At 37.2% G+C, this 21997-nt stretch overlaps 1 protein-coding gene across 5 annotated transcripts in view; it reads right to left on the bottom strand.

Moving 5' to 3' along the window:
- Positions 1 to 21858, bottom strand: part of LOC132101395 (signal-induced proliferation-associated 1-like protein 3) — a 104322-nt gene extending 82464 nt beyond the window's left edge. For 3 of the 5 annotated variants that reach the window (XM_059506323.1, XM_059506321.1, XM_059506324.1), the window contains exon 1: positions 21633 to 21858. The gene's annotated coding sequence lies outside the window, so the exon portion shown is untranslated. The remainder of the gene's footprint in view (positions 1 to 21632) is intronic. The other 2 variants (XM_059506325.1, XM_059506326.1) reach the window with 1 other exon arrangement.
- Positions 21859 to 21997: the final 139 nt, after the last annotated feature.

Raw genomic sequence — 21997 nt, 5'->3', positions numbered from 1 at the left:
AAGAAAAAAAAATTACTGACCCCAAATTACTGACCAGTAGTGTATATTGTTATTACAAAATATTTATTACTTTTTATTCATCAAAGTATCCTAAAAAAGTATCACGTTCTGAAAAAATATTAAGCAGCAGAACTGTTTCCAACTTTGATAATGAATCATCATATTAGAATGATTTCTAAAGGATCATGTGATAATGATCCTAAAAATTATATATATGTATGTATATATATATATATATATATATATGTATGTATGTATATATATACAGTGTTGGGAAGGTTACTTTGGAAATGTAATAGGTTACAGATTACAAGTTACCCTGTTTAAAATGTAATAGTAGTGTAACTTTTTCAATTACTTTATTAAAGTAATGTAACTAATTACTTTTGAGTACTTTTTGATTACTTTTCTAAATTTGTGAAAATTAAAGAATAATAAATAAATAAAAGCATATACTTCAACTTAAATACAGTTATCTAATAAGCATGTGACGTATTCTGTGTAATAAACTCCTGAAACATTGGTGTTTTTTTTTAACTGCTGTCTCTTTGTATATGATGATAGTTTTCTCAAAATAAGAAAAATGCACATTAAGTGACACAAAGCAGTTCTAGAAATTATGTTTATGTGCTCGTGTACTCCTATATTGAGATGGCAGAGGTTGAAAACACTGCGAGCTTCAGCAGGCCTATGTGTAGTAAATGAAACCATGTCTTTGCCATTAATTTACAGAAGGGGCGGACTGGGAAAAAAATTCAGACTGGAAAATTCAAACTCATACAAACAAATTCATGGACAAAACTATTTTTTTGTATGGACCTGACATAAAAAAAGTTTTAAATCTTTAATTTGGGGACATGCAAAATAATTAAAAGTTCTCTCCTGAACTGCACCTTCACTTCCATTTTTCTCTTCAGTCTCTTTATTTTACCGTGTTATCCATCTCTCTCATGACTTTAATACTCAAGATTGAACAAAACTATACTTTACAATACAATACTCTACAATACTACATTATCTTTATAGAAAAATCCTAATACTGTACACGAGTCATGTTTTTCCCTTACAAAAATTAACCTTGCTTTTATTAGCCTATATAAAAGTAAAATAACCTTGTATTTTTTTTGTTTTTTTCACAAGTGGATTTGTATTTATTTTTAAATAAATACATTTGTAAAATAATTTTACATTTTTGGTTACCACAGTTAAACAATAGTAACCATTTTCTCTGGATTTATAGTTAAATATTAAAATGTTAATTTTCGTAAGGGTTGTGTTGTTGTCTGTCCTAGCTCCCCGTAAACCTATAAAAAAAAATCTGAATTTTTTTCAGCTAAATTACTACTGTAACATTACAACAGATAATAATGATGTCCTTTATATAGTATTTTGAGTGATGACTGATGAGCAACGTGCTGCTGCTTGATTAAATAAAAAAAATTAAAAAAAACAAAGACAAAAAAGCATCTTTACAGATGAAACTGACCTGAAACCCTGAACAGTAGTTCTGCTTCTCTGCTCCAGCAGTCCACTGTATTCTCTCTCTCTCTCTCTCTCTCTCTCTCTCTTGCATTGATTACTCGGAGTCTGATCCAACCCGTTTGGCGGAGGCGCGGAGAGCGCGCGAGTCATGACTAAACACTTCATGACTTATTAGAGATTTAATTATCAAATGGCGGATTCGCAAATGATCGCTTTAGTACATTCGGCAGGCAATTATACAATAATGATATTAAATAGTGGGGCAAAATCGGCTGCCAGGCCACCGGGAATTGTCCCGGTTCTCCCGGTGTCCAGTCCGTGCCTGATTTCCACAGACAGGCAGAATGTGCAAGTCATATATTGCATTTTTGGGGCTTAATATTCACAGACACTAGTCCATGTCATGTTTTGATTCAAGTGTACTGACCTACTTTTGATTTAGTCATCCAAAATGTGGCACATTCCGTCCGCGTTAGGCATTCTGTTTTTATGACTGGATTCTACGAACCAAACTGTGTTTCCGCATCCCGGAAATTATTAGGGCGTATGTCTCAGAATAGTCAGTGCAATTTGGGAAAGAAATCAGTTAAATCTGTATGTGGATGTGTGTAAATATTCAAATGTAATCCCCTTTGTAATCGTTAAAAATTTCATAAGTAACTGTAATTTAATTACTCATTTTTTCGTAGTAACTGTAACTAATTACAGTTACAATAATTTTGTAATTAAATTACGTAACGCCGTTACATGTAACTAGTTACTCCCCAACACTGTATATATATATATATATATATATATACACACACACACACACACACATATATACAGACCAAAAGTTTGGACACACCTTCTCATTCAAAGAGTTTTCTTTATTTTCATGACTATGAAAATTGTAGAGTCACACTGAAGGCATCAAGGGCTATTTGACCAAGAAGGAGAGTGATGGGGTGCTGCGCCAGATGACCTGGCCTCCACAGTCACCGGACCTGAACCCAATCGAGATGGTTTAGGGGTGAGCTGGATCGCAGACAGAAGGCCAAAGGGCCAACAAGTGCTAAGCATCTCTCGGGGAACTCCTTCAAGACTGTTGGAAGACTATTTCAGGTGACTACCTCTTGAAGCGCATCAAGAGAATGCCAAAAGTGTGCAAAGCAGTAATCAAAGCAAAAGGTGGTTACTTTGAAGAACCTAGAATATGACATATTTTCAGTTGTTTCACACTTTTTTGTTATGTATATAATTCCACATGCGTTAATTCATAGTTTTGATGCCTTCAGTGTGAATCTACGATTTTCATAGTCATGAAAATAAAGAAAACTCTTTGAATGAGAAGGTGTGTCCAAACTTTTGGTCTGTACTGTATATACACACACACATACATATATATATATATATATATATATATATATATATATATATATATATATATATATATATATATATATAATATAAATCATATACAAATAATTCCCAGTGACATGATAAAATTTACCAGCCAAAATATTTTTTACCAGCCCGTTTTTACTGTTTGCAAAAACAGTCAGTTATTACTACTACAATGACTTAACAACATTTTTAATTTGTCCTGTTGGTGCATTTTCACTTCATTGCATTGTTATAATTCATAAAGGTTCCCCAACTGGCGAATGACACTGTTATGGACTCGCCAATGCTGATTTTTACTCTCATTTGGCACTTGGCAAGCATTCATTTTATATATATGTGTGTGTGTGTGTGTGTGTGTGTGTGTGTGTGTGCGTGTGTGTGTGTGTGTGTGTGTGTGTGTGTGTGTGTGTGAAGTGGACCTTCCATATGAGGAAAAGAGCCAGAACTAAATTCTTATTAACTAGGATGGATATAAGGGCTGAATGTCAAGTCCACCCTCGAGTGCATCTTCATGTATCCTAACGGTAGTGTTAAGAACAAAATCTCAGAATAACACGGAAGAAATCTGCCACTTGACACTTCATGTGTCGCACCTAGTTAGTACACAGTGTGAGGCCACTCCAGACGACAAGTCTACTGAGCTGCAAACTTCCTGTGTGTGATTCTCATCCAATGTCCATCCTTACTCAATCACTTTCAAATCTTATAAAAGACTATTTGAGTGTCTGAGTGGACAATGGACAGAATCCTTCAGTTAATGCTTCATAAACAAGCATACTTCTCATGATAAAATCCCTTTCTCATGCCGCACAGCAGTAACATGAGGACACAGTGTTGTATTGTTAGCTGCCAAGGCCGCACATTAGTAAACAGTTTGAGTGGGACAGGTAGTGCGACGGCAAGGCAGACTTTAGACTGAATATGAAGAGTGTGGCTGTTTTACCTGCAGTGGTTAGGTGTTCAAATATAAAGTTGGTCCTAGACCGGCCTAAAAGAAAAGACCCTGGTGAGTCACTCCATTCCACCAGACCCAGCATGACATAACAGGTGTTTTGTGGCAGATGTGAATGGACTCCGGTACGTTCAGTCTTCCCAACAAAAGCGGCACAGACTGATAGATATAAAGCAACAAGGTGTGGCTGCATTTCTGTATGAGCGAGAGAAAAGGGAAGGAAAGCGCACAAAAGCGGCCAGATAGTTTGTTTTGAAGGAGGAGAGAAAAAAGAGAGCTAACAAAAAGTATCAGGGTACAACTAAGGTTTTATGACATGTACCACGCTATTCTTTGAAGTAGCTTGTAGCACCATCATTCAAGTACACTACGCAAGTACTTTTTTTCATTAAGAAACATTTCATTAAGATGATAAAACAGAGGTTGTCTGAATGGTAGTGTTTGCAAAGTCATCTTGAAATAAGTAACACTAAAAAAGGCAAGGAAAATGCAAGGAGTTTTATAACAGCTGAAGACCCGTGATAGGGAGCATTTGAAGACTAAACACGGCCATCAGTGTGTGCTGCAGAGAACAGAAAACATATGGAGGATGCTCAGTTGGAGAGGCAGTTTGTGACTCTTAAAGGCTGTTCGTTTGAGTTACGGTCTTCCCATTTACCCTCTAGAATAGAGCTTTGTGACTTCAGGAGCCACCTGGGAACACACACGCACGCATACACGCACACACACACACACACACACACACACACACACACACACACACCTTCAGCGTCTCTCTTCCTTCCTATTACTGAGTCTCCTTATTTTCCTTTGTTTTTCTTCCTGATTACCTTACTAAAAATACTTTACAAATAAAAACTTTAATAAAACATTCATATCAATGGATAATAATATTTTTTGATGAATAAAAAGTTCAAAAGAACAGCATTTATTTGAAATAGGATTTTTTGGTAACATAAAAGTCATTAATGTCACTATTGATCAGCATAATGTGTTATTCCTGAATAAAAAAATAAATTAAACTTAATTTATTGTAAAGACCTTATAGGAAGGTGTGTTAAAGTGATCACAAAAGAATACACCTTCTTTCTTCTACGGAACACAAAAGAAAATAAATTTGCAGAATGTGCGTTTTCCCCAATACAATAAAAAATTTTCAACCTACAAAACTGACAAAAACATGCACTACAAACTTCACCAATAAACATAATTCATTTGATAACACAGGTTCTTAACAACACTGGTTATCATGTGACTCATCATCAATGTCAATCCTGGCATACATTTTGCTTTGTCATATTTAAATGAGATTTAAAACATTCTGCTAAATATTAAGCACATTTTTTTTATTAAAAATTAAAAAAAAAAAAAAACAGCAGAGAGTAAACGTGGATGTGGGTGACGTAATACAATTACATATATACAGGTGCATCTGAATAAATTTAAATGTTCCTGAAAAGTACATTTCAGCAATTCAATCAAATTGTGAAACTTGTGTATTAAATAAATTCAATGCACACAGACTGAAGTAGTTTAAGTCTTTGGTTCTTTTAATTGTGATGATTTTGGCACACATTTAACAAAAATCTACCAATTTACTATCTCAACAAATTTGAATATAGTGACATGCCAGTCAGCTAATCAACTCAAGACACCTGCAAAGGTTTCCTGAGCCTTTAAAATGGTCTCTCAGTTTGGTTACTTGGTAGTTTATGGGACAGTCACAAGCCTCCCGGTTTTAATCCAAATGATCTTAAAATTGTTTTCTGAAGACGAACAAAGCTTTTACGGGTTAGGAACGACAAGTGGGTAAGTGATTAATGACAACATTTTCATTTTGGGGAGGAGTAACCCTTTAAAGCTAAAATAAAAAAATAAAATATGTATATATAAAATGTATTAGATGAAAAACTTCAACTGAAATTAAAGATGCTGCCTCTGCAATAAAATAAGTTAAATTACTTAACTAAATTAAATAAGCACTAAACTAAAAAAACTAAATACAAAAATACAAATAATAATAATAATAATAATTACTAAAACAAAATTTAACACAAAACATTTTAATAAAAAAACCTCAATATTAAAATAAATGCTAATTCAAAATAAAGAAAACGTAATAGTATATAAATAAATACTAAAAGGTGCACACAATGTCAGCTGTCTGATCATCAGGTCATACATATACTGTAGGATGCAACTGAAACTTGTTCTCATGCCAAAGTCATGTGCAAAATGGTTTATCGCAAATCAAGTCCAGTCAGCAGTCTGTAATTGATAACAAGCTCAGTGCTCGACAGGGAACAAGGTTTTTTTTTTACAATAGCTGCCATAGGACAGATACTTTTACACTGCTAATAGTGGCTCCTGCATAGAAGAGGATGAGGTCATAAAGTTTCTTGCCAGGAGTTTCAGTGATAAAACAAGACTTATCTCCATTTGAACTCATACTGTTGCTCTGCTGTGTGTTTTCAAAGTGTGTGTGCTCAAAGATCCCATCTGAGCTAGCCTTTTCTCATTTCCACAGATCTCAGCACCGGGTGACAGTAAAGCAGTGCTTTGATTCCATATTTCACTCGGTAAAGATACAACAGATGGATTCAAGAGGAATAAAGGCAAAGAAAAGGAAGCACGTCTAAATACTCCCCATTGGGCAAGTAACATTCCTGCGAAACTGAGACGTGGGAACCGGCTGAAAGGCGCACCCCTACATGAGCGTGACCGTGTGTATGTTTATACTGCTGATCTGTGCAGGAATTCATAGGCTCCACGCATAGTTCAGCCCACTTTACATTCCCGTCATCATTCAAGGCGTGTGGACAAGGGAGGAGAAGTGACGATGGCTCATCCTCGTTGACTGTGAAAGAATAAAACATGGTTGACGGCTGTGGCCAAAGCGTCTCTCTCTCTCACACAGGCTAATTTATAACCCAACCTCGTTCATGAGAAAGAGGCTGCTCTGTTTTAGAAAACCCCTATCAATCTCTCACTCTCACACAGCTCACAAAGTCCTTTGAATCGCTGCGAGACAATCTAGCCTCTCGGGGGGATTTCTTTATGCTAGCGTGACCAAAACGTGTAACTATGTCAGACTGACAAAATCAACACAGGAAGAGAAAGAGATAGACCGAAAGAGTACCAGACTAGAGCTGAGCTAATGGTTGTCTGAAGCTATGACACCAGAATCAGGAAACACAAAATCCACACACAGAGGTGCACGTAACTCTTTCACCCGTATGCTGTCGGATCTTCCCTCACAATCTGAAGGTCCAAGCCTCTCTCATCCCTAATTGGTCAATCTCTACCTCTCCCACGATGATAAGAGCTCAACCATTTCCCTCTCTCTCTCTCTGGTGTTGTACTACTACTGTAACTCTCCTGAGATCTAGGAACACAACAGTCAACACCCCACTGTCATTACTCTTAATTTACACTCTACGTAGTGAGCATCTGTGCGTGTGTGTGTGTGTGTGTGTGATGGCGAGTAGCTTTCAACTCCCCACAGACATTGTGCTGTACAGCATGAGACACAAACTCATGGTGGGATAGATAAATAAGTGGGTAAAAAAAACACACAAATACCACCAGCTAAGGCTGCACGATGTGTCATTTAAGCATCGATATCGCGATGTACGAATCCACGATAGTCACATCGCAGGATGTGCGATGTAGGCTGTCGTAGTTGATCCGTTATTCATTAACTGTACGGGCCTGCTACTCCCCTGCCCTTGACCAATGTGATTCGCGGATTAATTGCACAGCTTAACCATCATAGAGTGAAAGTTTATAATTGACGGGACTGAAAACCACATGCAAGTTTAACAGGGCAGAGAGAGAGGGAGCGCGAGAGAGACAGGGAGAGCGAGAGAGAGAGCGCGCGCGAGAGAGACAGACAGAGAGTACATTAGAAGTACCATCAATGTTTATAGAAATGTATATGGATTTATTTTGCATGTAATTTTTTTTTCTTATGAATATATATGTATTTTTGTTTTGTTTGTTTCTATTGTGTTATGTACAATGCTTTGGCAATATGTACCTTTGTATGTCATGCCAATAAAGCAATATGAATTGAATTGAGAGAGAGAGAGAGAGAGAGAGAGACGTTTTCAAACAACACAAGCGCTGTCTCTCCCTCGCGCATATTAATCAATTGACACGATGGTGTCGATGTTTAAATCATTTAAAATGAGAGAGAGACAGACAGAGAGTACATTAGAAGTACCATCAATGTTTATAGAAATGTATATGGATTTATTTTGCATGTAATTTTTTTTTTCTTATGAATATATATGTATTTTTGTTTTGTTTGTTTCTATTCTGCTATGTACAATGCTTTGGCAATATGTACCTTTGTATGTCATGCCAATAAAGCAATATGAATTGAATTGAGAGAGAGAGAGAGAGAGAGAGAGAGAGAGAGAGAGAGAGAGAGAGAGAGAGAGAGAGAGAGAGACGTTTTCAAACAACACAAGCGCTGTCTCTCCCTCGCGCATATTAATCAATTGACACGATGGTGTCGATGTTTAAATCATTTAAAATGAGAATGTAAGTGTGCTCACCCCATTTTTGTTTGTAAGAAAAAATATCGCAATATATATCGCAGAAAAATAAGATATCGCAATGTGATTTTTCCCCAATATCGTGCAGCCCTACCACCAGCATTTCAAATCTGCTCAGACAGAGACTTAAATATATGGAGATTAGGGATGCACCGAATATTCGGCCACCGAAGATTTTCGGCCGAAAATGGCCCAAAAGAGCATTTTCGGTTTTTGGCCGAAAGACTTTTATCACCGAAACAACACGGCCGAAATGTTGTGATGATGACGCAAACAGAAACCGCGACCTGAACGTGCACCTGCATAGCGCAGACCACGAGCTCCCCGCGACATTCACTTCACACCAGTGAGAACATTCTCTCTCTTCTTATTCCTTTATTCGCAGCACTAAAGCGTCTCCTAACAAAGAGATTGAGACGGACCACGAAGTGAGAACAAAGAAAGGTACAGTCTTATAGAGTCTGTTAGCACACGTCTCACTGAGATCTTTTCGGATCCTCTGCACTTCATCGCGAATGTGCTTGATCCGCGTTATAAAGATCATTACTTGGATGCGGAAATAAGGCAGCGCGCACGAGAAATGATCCAGGCCGCGCTGGATGCGGAGAGCCCGCGTGGAGACGGAGAAGCGCCAAGCGCAGGAGACAGATCAGAGCGCGGAAAAAAGACTCGTCTCTTGGCATTCACCCTCGTTGTCTGATATTTTCAGTGAAATTCTGCAAGAAAGTGCCTCAAATAATAATACATTGGCTATTGTTCTAGTTCTTAGGCTACTATATATGTGACATTTTATTTACAGTAGCCTATATATATATATATATATACACACACACACACACACACACACACACACACATATATATATACATATACATACATAATATCAGATTGTAGCCATATTTCTGCTAGATTTTCTGCTAGATTTCTGCTTTAATTTGATAAAACAAATTATTTATGCCCTGCCCCTATTTAAATACACTCTCTCAAATATTTCTCAAATGTCAGGCAGATGACAAGCTCAACTGCTCAACAGCTAGATGGTTATCTGTCTGAAGTCCCCATCCCCAGAAGTGATAACAGTCTTGCCTACTGGAGAAGTAATGCACTTTCTAGTCCTACAGAGAACAATTTCAAATGCACTTGACCTAAATGCACTTTGTTTTTATGAGAGAACAGTTCATTTTAAAACCTTTCTGCAGGCCAGTAGGCCTGTACATTATTATTTAATATTCACATGAGTGGGATACATTTTTAGTTTGAATTTTATTTTATACTGTGCATTGTTGCAATGTGCTTAATAAATATTGCATAATTTGTAATTATGTATTTTTATGTTTTTTTATAATTTATGTAATTGTAATTATCTTTGAAACTTTAATATTAATTTATGCAATTGCAATGTCTTAATTTTAGTAAAGTTAGTACATGGTCATAGCAATAAATGCAATGGAATAATTGGCATAATTTCTTTCGGTGTTTCGGTTTCGGTTTTCGGCCTTGGTTTTCTCTTTTTCGGTTTTCGGTTTCGGCCAAGAATTTTCATTTCGGTGCATCACTAATGGAGATAAATACAAGTCGCATAATTTTTGGAACCGCATGCAATGCGATACAGCTTTTTTTTGTCTAACCAGCAGTGAGCGACAGGACATTTTGTCTGTGGCTAGGCTTTTAATCTTGTGGCATCCACAGCAAAATCTCACTGGAACAAAATTCCCCTCCACATATGCTAAAGAAGCCTTTCATTTAGGAAAGTCGTTCATTTACAATGGAGAGTATTGCAGGAGCTGTTGATTTCCAATTATTTGCATATGCAGATTTGTCCAGCTTTAGGCGCTTTGAGATACTTGCAGCATTTAACTTATTTTGGCAAGACTGTATGTGATGTAATCTATCAGCATCAGTAAAGAAATACCAATATTTTTTGTACTAAAACGTATTAATTACCTAATTACTGTAGGTAGTAAGGAAAGCTAGTTGTTAAATTTAGGTATTGGGTAGGATTAGGGATACATAACAGTTATGCAGAATATGTGCTTTATAAGTAATAAACAGACAATATGCTAATAATATGCATTCTAATAAGCATTAGTGATAGTGATAGTGAGAATTTGTATACTTTTTTTCATTCTTTGGCTATTTTTATGGTGAAAGGCATACTTGAGTTATTTAAAATTTTAAAAAGAAACTAAACAAAATATTTAAGACCTATTTTCCAAATATTTAATTTGCAGTAGCAGAATACACAATTTAAAAAAAATGTATCCAATCAAATATGCTTGATTGGCAATGACTGTTCCTGGGTGGGTAAAATGCGACAATTATATGCAAATAGCAGAGATAGTGAAACCTAGAAAATAGTGAAAGATAGTCAAAACGTCTGTACAATAAATCTTTTATAATAGTGGATGAACGAGTTGATTCCATGAAAACAATGCTTTCTAGACAGTCACCTTCATGATATCCTCATGCAGATAATCGAAACCAAATGTAACTAGCTGAATGCAAAACTCTTTGAGTTAGAAACTTGATTTTCAGGCAACTGAATTGTGTGGAAATCTGCAGACATTCTTCATATAGATATAGATTCTTCCTGCTTATAGATGATCCGTGACAAAGTCGGCACGCAATGATTTCTTCAACAGTACTAAATCATGAAACTCTCTGCCCTTTCACCAAATCTGATTTTGTAATGGATAAAGGCATGTGATGAAAACTAACTAAATGGCATTCTGGGAATGACTCCATGCTGAACTCAATTAGAATTAAAACAATGACCCTACAGTTGCTGGACTTTGGCTATGGAGAGTTACAAACACACACACACAACTGCACAAGTGAGCGCACATACAGTAACACGAAATTCCAGTCTGTAACAGTGGCAAGAAAACGAGGCCCTTGGTGCTTTTGGCAAGAGCGTCAGTATTAACCCCAAGCCTGGCACTCCAGCACTTTGGAAACAATCTGCAGCTTTGTCTGAGCTGAACCAGTGTGCTGACAGAAGGTGGGCAGCTCTGCACTGCAGAAACGCCTCGCTTGTGAGCAGTCATTTATAAGGGTTGCACGAGGCAAGGTACCATTGAGTCCGCCAACGTCACATCTTTGAAGTGGTCCTGGAAGCAGCTTTGTTCATAGCTCAGTGTGAGTTATCCTTGTCAAATTTGAGAAATACTCACCCACAGGCCATAATTCAGTTTATATGGTCACTGTGGGCAGGAACTCTTGAAACTGAAGCTGAATAAGAATAAGAGCTGAATAAGGAACTTAAGAACAGGTAAATCTCTCCTCAAAGTCTTAGACACAGCATACTTTAACAATCACATTTATAGGAGGTGTTTGCATACGGGGCTACATTTTTTATCTGTCTGTCCATGAATTAAAATATTTGAAGGGTTAAATGCACCAACTGCAAACTGTAGTGCGATTAATGCATATACATGCTTGAAGTCAAACTGCAATCATATCTAGGTCTGTGAGCATGACTTCAAAAAGTTTACATTTTAAATAGACAAATTATTACTATTGTTCCATTATTTACCATTCAAAAATGTGCCGTCAGTAAGATTAGTGTTTCCCAAAGAAATTAAAAGTTGTATTCAGCAAGGACACATTAAATTGGTGGCACAAAAGACAACTGTTACAAAATATTTCTATTTCATCATATGAATTTTCTATTTACCCAAAAAAATACAAATATTCAGCAGCACAACGGTTTTCAATATTGATAAACGTAAGAAATGTTTCTTGAGCACCAAATCAGCACATCAGAACAATTTCTGAATGATCATGTGACACTGAAGACTGGAAAAATCAACAATAATTACTTAGTAATAAGGATTTAATGTATTTTTGATCAAATAAATACAACATAACCTAAAAAAAACTGACCTCTGGCATTGGATATATCAAGACATCACCTACCTACATTAAAGATTCTAAGGCATATAATAAAAAATAATAACATAATGTAAACTTCTGATAAAAAAAAAAAAACTTTGCCAGTAATGCATCATATTTGTGATAGAGCCTCTGGAAATGTTGGCAAAAAAAAAAAAAAGAATCCTTCAACACTGAACCTTGCAAAGGTCGTCATCAGTTCTTTGGATTAGTGGTCGTTCTTTTAAGGGGCCGTTCACATATCGCGTCTTTTGCGGTCGCGAAAACAGATGCGTCCGCACCGCATCGAGTTAAAAACATCTCAACTTTTCAGAATGCCGCAAGCGCACCGCGGGTCATTTGACAAGAACTAACCAATCATCTTTTCCCGTAACAACGTTGAAAGCTCAGCCAATCCATTTATCCTTTGCTGAAAGTTCCGCGTCTTCAGGGAGAGAGCACGTCATGGTTGCTTAGCAACGGCAGACATCCCAGGGGCGCAACTGCCGGAGCGCTTTGGAAAGAAGGAGAAAGCGGCGCGACTAGCGTTTTCCACACGTTTTTGGGCGCGATATATGAACGGCCCCTAACGCGTGTTCGAAACCCGCACCAACACAGACTTACTTTATTTTTTATTTTATCCTTACTTCAGCCGCTACGGGTGATCATACCAATAACTTGTAATCTTTACAAGAATATCAGAATCATGCAATGAGCAAGTCTGCGTTTATTAGACACTTAATAATATCACATCAGTTTGTATTTTTAGAATCGCCGAATCTGCTGCGGTCGTTCCATCACATCTGCAGCAGAGACCTGAACCAGGAAGTTGGTCACCAGTTCACACAGTCACCAGTTAAACTGTAACACCGGAGAGTGCCAGGATGTTTTCTCTGAGGTGCTCGTGCATCGCAGTTGTGCTGCCGTGGTACACCATATCGGTTTTTCAAAGGGAACAAATGGCCATTTTATTTGGCCTCTGTTTGAAGTATTCCCATACTTTTGATAACAGTGGTCTCTGTTTTTGTGATAGAATGCAACTTTCTCCATTCCCAATATGCCATTACGCGAGATGTAAACAGTGTGACGCGTCAATGCATTTCACGCACGTCGACGTATTTTTGTAGTAAACTACCTATGATATGGCTATTAGGGATGGGCGTTTTCTGCAAATATCACATTCAAATATTTGAGCTCACAAAAAAAACGAATATTCGAATATTCGTTTATTTAAATTAAGTTTAATGAGACAGACGTTATTTTTCAGCAACATTTATTGTTTCCGTAATTTTGAACAAGCTTAATACACACAATAAGCTTGAACATTACACATCGTGGTTTGTAGCTGAAAACCTTTAACAATGCGTGCAAACAAACAAAAGTACAGATTAAAAGCAAAAAAAAAAAGTGAACAAAGAAAAAACGTAAAGCAGCCTGCAGCAAGTAGGCTAATGCAGAATGTAGCCTACACTTAACTTTGAAACTTTTAAACTGTCAGCAAATCTTTTTTGCTTTTTTTGTATTGTTTTACATGTTCTTGTTAAGAAATACGGGCATGTAAACATGATCGGGGGAAAGTCGGCTCCTTAGTCTGTTAACAATAAGGCCGGCCACGGAGAAAACGCGCTCTGACGCACAGACGTTGGCGGGACTCACAAATAACGGTGTGGTAAGTGAATAAGTTTTGTGAAGCGCTTCATGTTTTCGTTTCACCACTGAATGGGATCCTCATCTGGTGGAATACATGGCTCCAGCAAGAACTGTTCCCACTCGTCTCGGCTGGACTCTCTGTAATCATCGCTGAAGAACTGGCTCAGCCTTTTCCGACGAGTGGGCATTGCATCCTCTTCAGCATTGATGATGGCGGCTGCATCCGCTCCACTCGCATTAAGGAAAATGTTCTGATAATGTTCAAAAGTTTTTTTTTTTCTTACTTCTCTCATATTTTCATCGAGAAACCTGAGATGTTTGTGCCGAGGGTCTAGGGCAGACGCAAGAAGAGGAGTTTTCACTGCATTCTCCAAGTTAGCGGTGTTTATTTCTTTGCTTGAGAGATGCCGCAAAAATGCTTTTGAATTCGGTCACTTTCTGTGATTCTCCACGGCATATTTGAAGTACTGTAGAAGGCCGCAGTTCTTTTGGTGCTGTTCACATATGGCGTCTTTTGTGCGCTCAAGTTCGTTATTTCCAATGTAGGCGCGCAGTATGCGCGCTCATAAGAGACGCGGTCGCGATGCGCACGCGGTGCGACGCGGCCGTTTTTTCCAGGCGCGTCCGCACCGCATTGAGTTAAAAACATCTCAACTTTTCAGAATGCCGCAAGCGCACCGCAGGTCATGTGACAAGAACTAAACATTCAGCTTCATCCTTTCCCGTAACAACGTTGAAAGCTCAGCCAAGATGAAGGAACAGCTGATCATAGCTGTATATGGATTGCCATTTTGAAATAAATGTAGTAGCAGAGGCTACTGAAAGCGATTTATTTGGGCTATAAATCCATTTATCCTTTGCTGAAATTTCCGCGTCTTCAAGGAGAGAGCGCGTCATTGTTGCAGACGCCTGGCAGACGCCTCAGGAGCGCTTCTGCCCGAGCGCTTTGGAAAGGAGAAAGCGGCGCACCTAGCGTTTTCCACGCGTTTTTAGAAGCGATATGTAAACGGCCCCTTATTCATTCATTAATTATTTTTTGCTTGCATACATCTTCAAGTATGTCATGGAGAATCACAGAAAGTGACCAAATTAGGTTTTATTGTGAACTTTTTTTTTTTTTTTTTTTGAAATTCAAATATAATTTTTATTTATCGAATAATAAGAGCAGAACGAATATTCGAATGTTCGACTATCCGTGCACACCTCTAATGGCTATACTGTGTTTGGCTGCGATACTTCTTTAAAAATGATGTCAAAATATAAAAAGTATTGCAGTCCAAAGATAGAGTGAATGCAGGAATGTGTAGGCTACTTAAACGAGTGTAGGCATATGCGTGTGGGTGTGTGCAGACTACACAGAGTGGAAAAAGTGCGGCCCTCGAGCTCTGACCACATCAGGGCTCTCAAAGGAGGCAAGAAAGAGAAAGAAATATTCAGAAATGAAAAGTTCTTCTGAAAGATGCTCAAAAGAATCTCTCTCTATTTTAAAATTAAACCCTGGACACTTGTAGGATACAGGACACTTAAAAAAAGGTACAACATTTGCTACTGTCGTGAACGCATGTTGAAATCTAAAACAGAATAAAGTTATTTTTGTTGTCTTTCCACACAAAAAATAAAATCATTCCTAATAAACGCACTGCCTGTAATTAATGTTAATCAAAGAACAAAAGAAAATTATTCACCGATCTTGACTAAATATATATAATAATTTTAATGAATCTATATTTTATTTATGAAAACTATGCAGTTTTTTTAATTAATCTCTGTACCTGAAATTTGGTTCAGTTGTATTTATTTATGCTATTGCTAATTGATTTGTTTGTTCCTATTTTATAACTGACTGTTTAATTGTCTTTAACACTTTAATATTTGAAATTTACATTAATGTAGTTGTTTTTGCTGTGGTATTTTTTGTTAAAAAGATGTAAAAAATTCCTCTTGCATTGTTCTGTAGGCTGTTGATTTTTGCTCATGTAATTCAGCTGCAACAGAATGTTTTGTAAAAAGACACAGAATAAAGGTTTGACTTTATTTTTTTATATTGTATTTTTTTTTTTATCTTACCGGAATCGATAAGAAATAAATCGGAATCAATAATATTCAAATGATACCCAACCCTACCAGAGACATGATATCATGGAGCAGATAGAAAGAATAAAATAGATGAACTTTTCTAAAATAGATGAACTCTTATAGAAAGACTTAAATAGTATTGTAAACAAAAAAAAATTAATGTATTAACCTGTGTTTTATCTACAACTTCAAAAATATATATTTATATATATACTTCATAAAAAGCATTGGCTTCTTAAAGTTGACTGAATTCTTTGCATATATGGGTGATTCAGAGTACATGAAGTGAATGTGTTTCCTCTGTTGTTTGATTAGGTAACATTTGGCATTTTAAAGCACTGTGTGTGTTTGATGTGACCCATCTCCTCAAAGTGGGGGTGATTCATGGGCCTGTCATCTCCTTGCATCTCCCTCATTTCCTTTCTGAGTTCCCCTTCTCTCCAACGGTGCACTAGAAAGAACCAGTGTGACGCACAATGCTACCACACAGACAGATGGAAGAAGACGCAACAAAACTTCCCACTTGATGGGGTCTATCAAGTCCGCATCACAGTTAACTTGTAGGTGACGTAACTACACTTCAGAAAGTGTGTCTGGTTTAATGCTAGAAACTGCCGGAAGTGTTGGAAGAAACGGTACCATAGACATTCGAGACAGTCGGTGTCCGTTCATCAACACTTCCTCCCGCGTATCGGCTGACATGCTCTTGAGTATCCCCTGCTGGCTCTGACAGTTTCCTCTCGATGTCTCTCTTCCTCTCCGTCTCTCCAGAGAGAGAGGGATAATTTCTTGGCCAGATCAATAGGAAATTCCTTAAGAACAGAAAGTTGTGAACAAGGAGATCTCCTGGGACAATGAACGGCCTACTTCCACAACTGTGTGGGTCTGAAACATCTGGTGTCATTAATTTAATGGAGATCCTCTATAAAACAAAGAGACTTTTCCCTTTGGAGACACTTATTGGTAAAGTCAATTTCCCTCTCAGATCTCCCAAGTACTCCCACATCCAAAAATGGTTCCAGGCTGGATGTTTAAGAAATCAGAAGTCATTTAAAAGCTTTTCTTTAATGTTACAGCACATAAAAAAGCATTTTTATTAGGGAACCAGGTTTCTCTGAGACTATAGCCGCAGATAATATATATTTTCTAACTCATTAAGTGAAGCTTTTTCTTTTCTACTGTATCTGGGAATGCACCAATATGGAAATTACGGTCGATAAGACTATTTTGTTCATGTCATGTCTGAATCAATAAAAGTTGAGATTATAAATCTATACTACTTAAAAAATAAAAAAAAATACTGAAAACGTTCATTACATGCACACAGCAGCTCACAGAAATGTGCTCTAAAAGGGAAACCATAGTCTATTGTCAGCTGTTTAAATTAAAAAAATCGGCAGAAAAAAAAAAATATCGGCTGATACATTTTCACAGATATCAGCCAATAACCAACAAAATGCTGATTTTTTTGAATGCACAGTACATTATACTGTATGTTTTGATGCCTGATTTCACTTGAAAATAAAATACTGTTTAAAAGTCTGGGGTGCATTTTTTTAAGAAATTAATCATTTTATTCAACAAGGATGCACTAAACTGATCAGAAGTAATAGAAACATTTATAATGTAATGTTTCAAATTTATATTTCATTTAAATGCTTTTCCTTTGAAATTTCACAAATTTCACAAATATATTATTTAGCACAACTGTTTTCACTGCTGATAATAATAAATGTATTTAAGTATTAAATCAGCATTTTAAAATGATTTCTGAAGGATCATGTGACGCTGAAGACTAGAGGCTGGACTTACTACATAAAAATATAACCAAACAGATAGGCTAACTTATTTTAAATGGTAATAATATTTCACAGTTCTTACATTTGATAAAATATTCTGAAGCCTTGATGAGCATAAGAGACTTTTTTTCATCTTTTACTTACCAACCCCAAACTTTTGAATAGTAGTGTACATTTATAATGCACATAAACACAGTGAATATCAGCCACCATAAAACGTAGTTTTCTATCAGTGCATCACTCTTATTCTTTTAAACGCATCACAAACTCTATCAATGAAAAATGCTATACATATTATGCGACAGCCCTGACAAAATTCCTACAATGTGCATCTCAAAATGCATTCTTCTTTTTTTTGTTTTTAAACTTTACTCCAGATTACACTTTAACTTTGCATGACAGTTTTAGGTTTCAGCTTTCTGTTATGAATCCGACTTGTTTCTAAATGGGGGGGGGGGGGGGGGGTGATATCAAAGACTTTTGTTCTGCGCTCAAACTCCCTCGACTCTGTGGGATCTCTCTCGTCAATCAGGTCTCTCTGGTTCTGGAGCGGAGCAGGTGGAGAGGCTGAACTGAAACAGGTGTAAAAACAGCATGGCAGCCTGCTGACTTCCACCGACACTTTGTGGAAATCGCTTTCACAAATGACACATTCCCAAGAAAAGTCACGTCAATAAATCATGACCCCAAGGTGACAGAACCACTTGTTGCCTTTCGGTTGAGTAGCTCTACAATCACAAATAAAGCCTATATGCTATCCTGATCCATATCTTACAAGGCTGTCAGTTTTAGCGCTCAAACTGATCAAAACAAGAAGTCCGACCAGATTTCTCCTAACGATGCAAATAGTTCCCTAGCTAATGTGCGAGTACTAATGTAATATTAACTACCTTGCAAGCTATTACAGTAATTACACAATTAGAAGTAACTATTAACTTTTAGTCTGTGACTTGGCACATGCCGGCCAAACTGGTCAATGAGGATACAGTCAGCCCTAATGACAACATTAAGCCTTTTCTGATTATAAAAGATTATACATTTTCTGTCAGTTTCTATATCTCTAAGAAAAACCGTTGGGGTGAGTCTGCAGTGGCAAACAGTTCGATTCGACATCTGTGTTTATCCTCTAGCGAAAAACCAAACAGGCTATATTTACTCTGGCCAAACAGGCAGAAGGAGAGAGCAGAGTGATCGAGAGTGAGAGAGAGAGAGAGAGAGAGAGAGAGAGAGAGAGAGAGAGAGAGAGAGAAAATATGAAACTTCAGCAGCTTTAGGGATATTTCTGGCCCAGTTAATAGATGACATGGAAGCAGGTAGTGATAACCTACCTGAGAATGTAACCCAGAGAGAATACTAAAGTCCACATTAGTATCCAGTTATTACATGTCAAAATATTCTCTTTTCCCCTTTTGTTGCTCAGACTTCTCATTTACGAAAGATGTTTAATTACTCACAAACGTACTGTCTATTTAGTAAATGAATAAGAAAATCTTAAAACTCTTTTGCCTGTTGACCACAGACAAGGGTGTGTAGTGTAATGTGACAATAAAGATATAGCTATTATTCATAACTCACTCTTGACCTACATGAAATTCAAACCACTTATGGTTTAAACTTCTTGACCTCACTGTTGCTCCAAAATATTGTATAATTTCGCATCATTACAGCTTAAAAAGACACGTTCCTTGGCCCATAAGTTGTTCATTTCTCTCTTCGCCTGATAACAATGACACACAAACGTAAGTACAAACAAAACAATCAGGCATGTTTGCAGAAGACAATGCCACCACAGCCTTAAAAAGACCTACAAGGACTCAAATGACAAAATGCAAATCGCTCAGACAATCCAGACCTACTCTCAGCTGAGTCTGTCTATTCAAAACACTCACTAACCAGCAGACTACGAAAGACGGTGTTTGTGAGTTTAAGAGGCTTTTCTGGTTAGTTGATGGAAAAAGAACCCCAGCTAGTCCTTCACACACACAGATATACTGCTACTTTACAGGGTATGTTACAAAAAAACTGGAGTTTAGCCTAACACCTGGATGTAGTTACTGAGATTTACAACAGCATTCAGCTCTTCACAAAAGCACAGTCTGTCTTAAGTTATTACCTGGAAGAAGAATCGGCTCCAAGTTTTGGACTATGTTTGTGTCATCAGCAGCAGTCACTGATGTCCACATTGATCCAGAAAACAAACCATGAGAACTGAATTTGGCCAATATGACCTATTGTATCAGATACGTTCATGTGATTGAATTAGCCCCAGAGAGGAAGTTACTAAAATAAAACCTCTAAATTCCAGGCACGACAGTCTGGTTCTCTAATTTGATTTTGTTTAATGTGGTGGTGTGTGCGCTGGTAATGGACTTCCCCTGTAACATATGCTGATTTTTAATTATACAGCTACACATCAGTGCATGACCTGCAGTAGAGATAATAATATTCATAACAAAGCCCTTAAAGGGATACTTCTTCCAAAAATAAAAATAAAATACTATATAAATTCCATAAATTTACTCTCAACCTAATCAGAAATGTTAGGGACTTGTTTTCAAAATGAACCCTATGGAGCCTAAAGAATCATATTTGATACACAGAGGCTTTTAATGATCAGAATTTGCTGAAAAACATGGTGTAGACAATCTACTACATGGCTTCTGTTGATTGTTTGAATTAGCTTTTTTGCAAGTAAAACGCCAATGTAAAAATTGTTTTAAAAAATCTCTAAAAACTCCAAAAAATCTCCAACCATGACTATGAGATATTAAAAAAAGAATACCTTTTATATTATTAATAGCATTTGCTTACTGGACTGAAAGCAACTTATGTTTACTTGACTACAGTGTCCTTTTTTTCAAATATTATTTAAAATGCTTTTGATGAATGCTTATTTATATTCAGTCATCACTGTATTGCACAGCATTATGTGTTGTGGCCCCCACAATTAAAATTAGAGAGCTTTGCTGATTAAAATTCCAAGTTTTCAAGATTTTCAGATATATACTTATCCGGAACCTATTGAACATGACAAAAATCAATAAAATAATAATAAAATAAGAAATGTACAAACCAAATGTTGCTGTTTTTGTTGCTTAGATTTAAAGGTTCAATAAACGGTTGCATTACCAAACAATTCGATGATGACTGACCATTATTTTACATCTGGCTTTACAGAGTTAAAGCTAATGACTGAGGCTGTGTTTTCACAACTTTTGTATTACCCCAAACAAACAAAAAAAAAAAAACCTGTCATACAAAGATAAATTACAGTCTTCTGCCTTTTACCAAAATAATGCACAAATGTGTTAAACACAAACAAACTACCTAAACGAACTGTAACGCAACATTTGCAGACTGACATGTATTGCCTAGCAGCTTTTCCTCTGGGTTCTCAAAGGATTCTCCATGTGCTAAAACTTCACGAGAAAGCAACAATCTGCCCTCACCAGCAACACACATCATTCTAAGATGCTTCAAAAGACACAAACGTCGGAAAGACAAGAGCACCGTTGTTTGAAACTTGTAACCTTAGTCTATTGTAGCACGGCCTTTTAGTTCATGTGAGAAAACTACATAGTGCTGACGCATGCGCGCTAACTGATCAGGAAGGACTAAAGCGTTTAAATTTGCTAACGTTAATGAAAATACATCGCAGTGATCCTAAATCCTGGATAATGACCAATGCTTGCTTCATAAAAACCACCACTGCCCACTATATTCTCGTGCGCGTAATAAAGACACGACAATATCGGAGAGCTGTCCAAAGGCTCCCGAGTTAAACTCGCCACTTCGCATTGTTGGTTTAAACCTGATCGCAAAAACTAATTATCCCCGGGAAACGTCTCTTACCTTATCCGAGCCGGGAACGCGCGAGGGGAAAACTTCCCTTAATTTCCCTAAGGAGACATGGGTAGTCCGTAAAAACGTTTCTGAAATCCTGTGGATATTGTCGCTTCTCGCCCCAGCGCAGTTCGCCAACGAGGATTTCTTCTTGGCTCCACATTCGTTATTCCTCTTCCTCCCAGCCAACCGAAACCACGACGCCCGGTGCTCCTCGCGCACACACACAGGCCACTGCGCATGCGCGGGATGCATTCACAAGTGTCTGTAGTAATGTATGAAAGACAGTGAATTCCGCAATGTAACGTGGGGAGCAAACTGTTAGAGTTTAATTCACAGCAGTACAAGCGATACAGATAAATAAAACAACTAAT

This window comes from Carassius carassius, chromosome 23 (assembly GCF_963082965.1).
Source record: "Carassius carassius chromosome 23, fCarCar2.1, whole genome shotgun sequence".
NCBI classification, from domain to species: Eukaryota; Metazoa; Chordata; class Actinopteri; order Cypriniformes; family Cyprinidae; genus Carassius; species Carassius carassius.
Note: the sequence above shows the minus strand (reverse complement) of the source record. Positions and strands in the feature narration are given on the sequence as shown.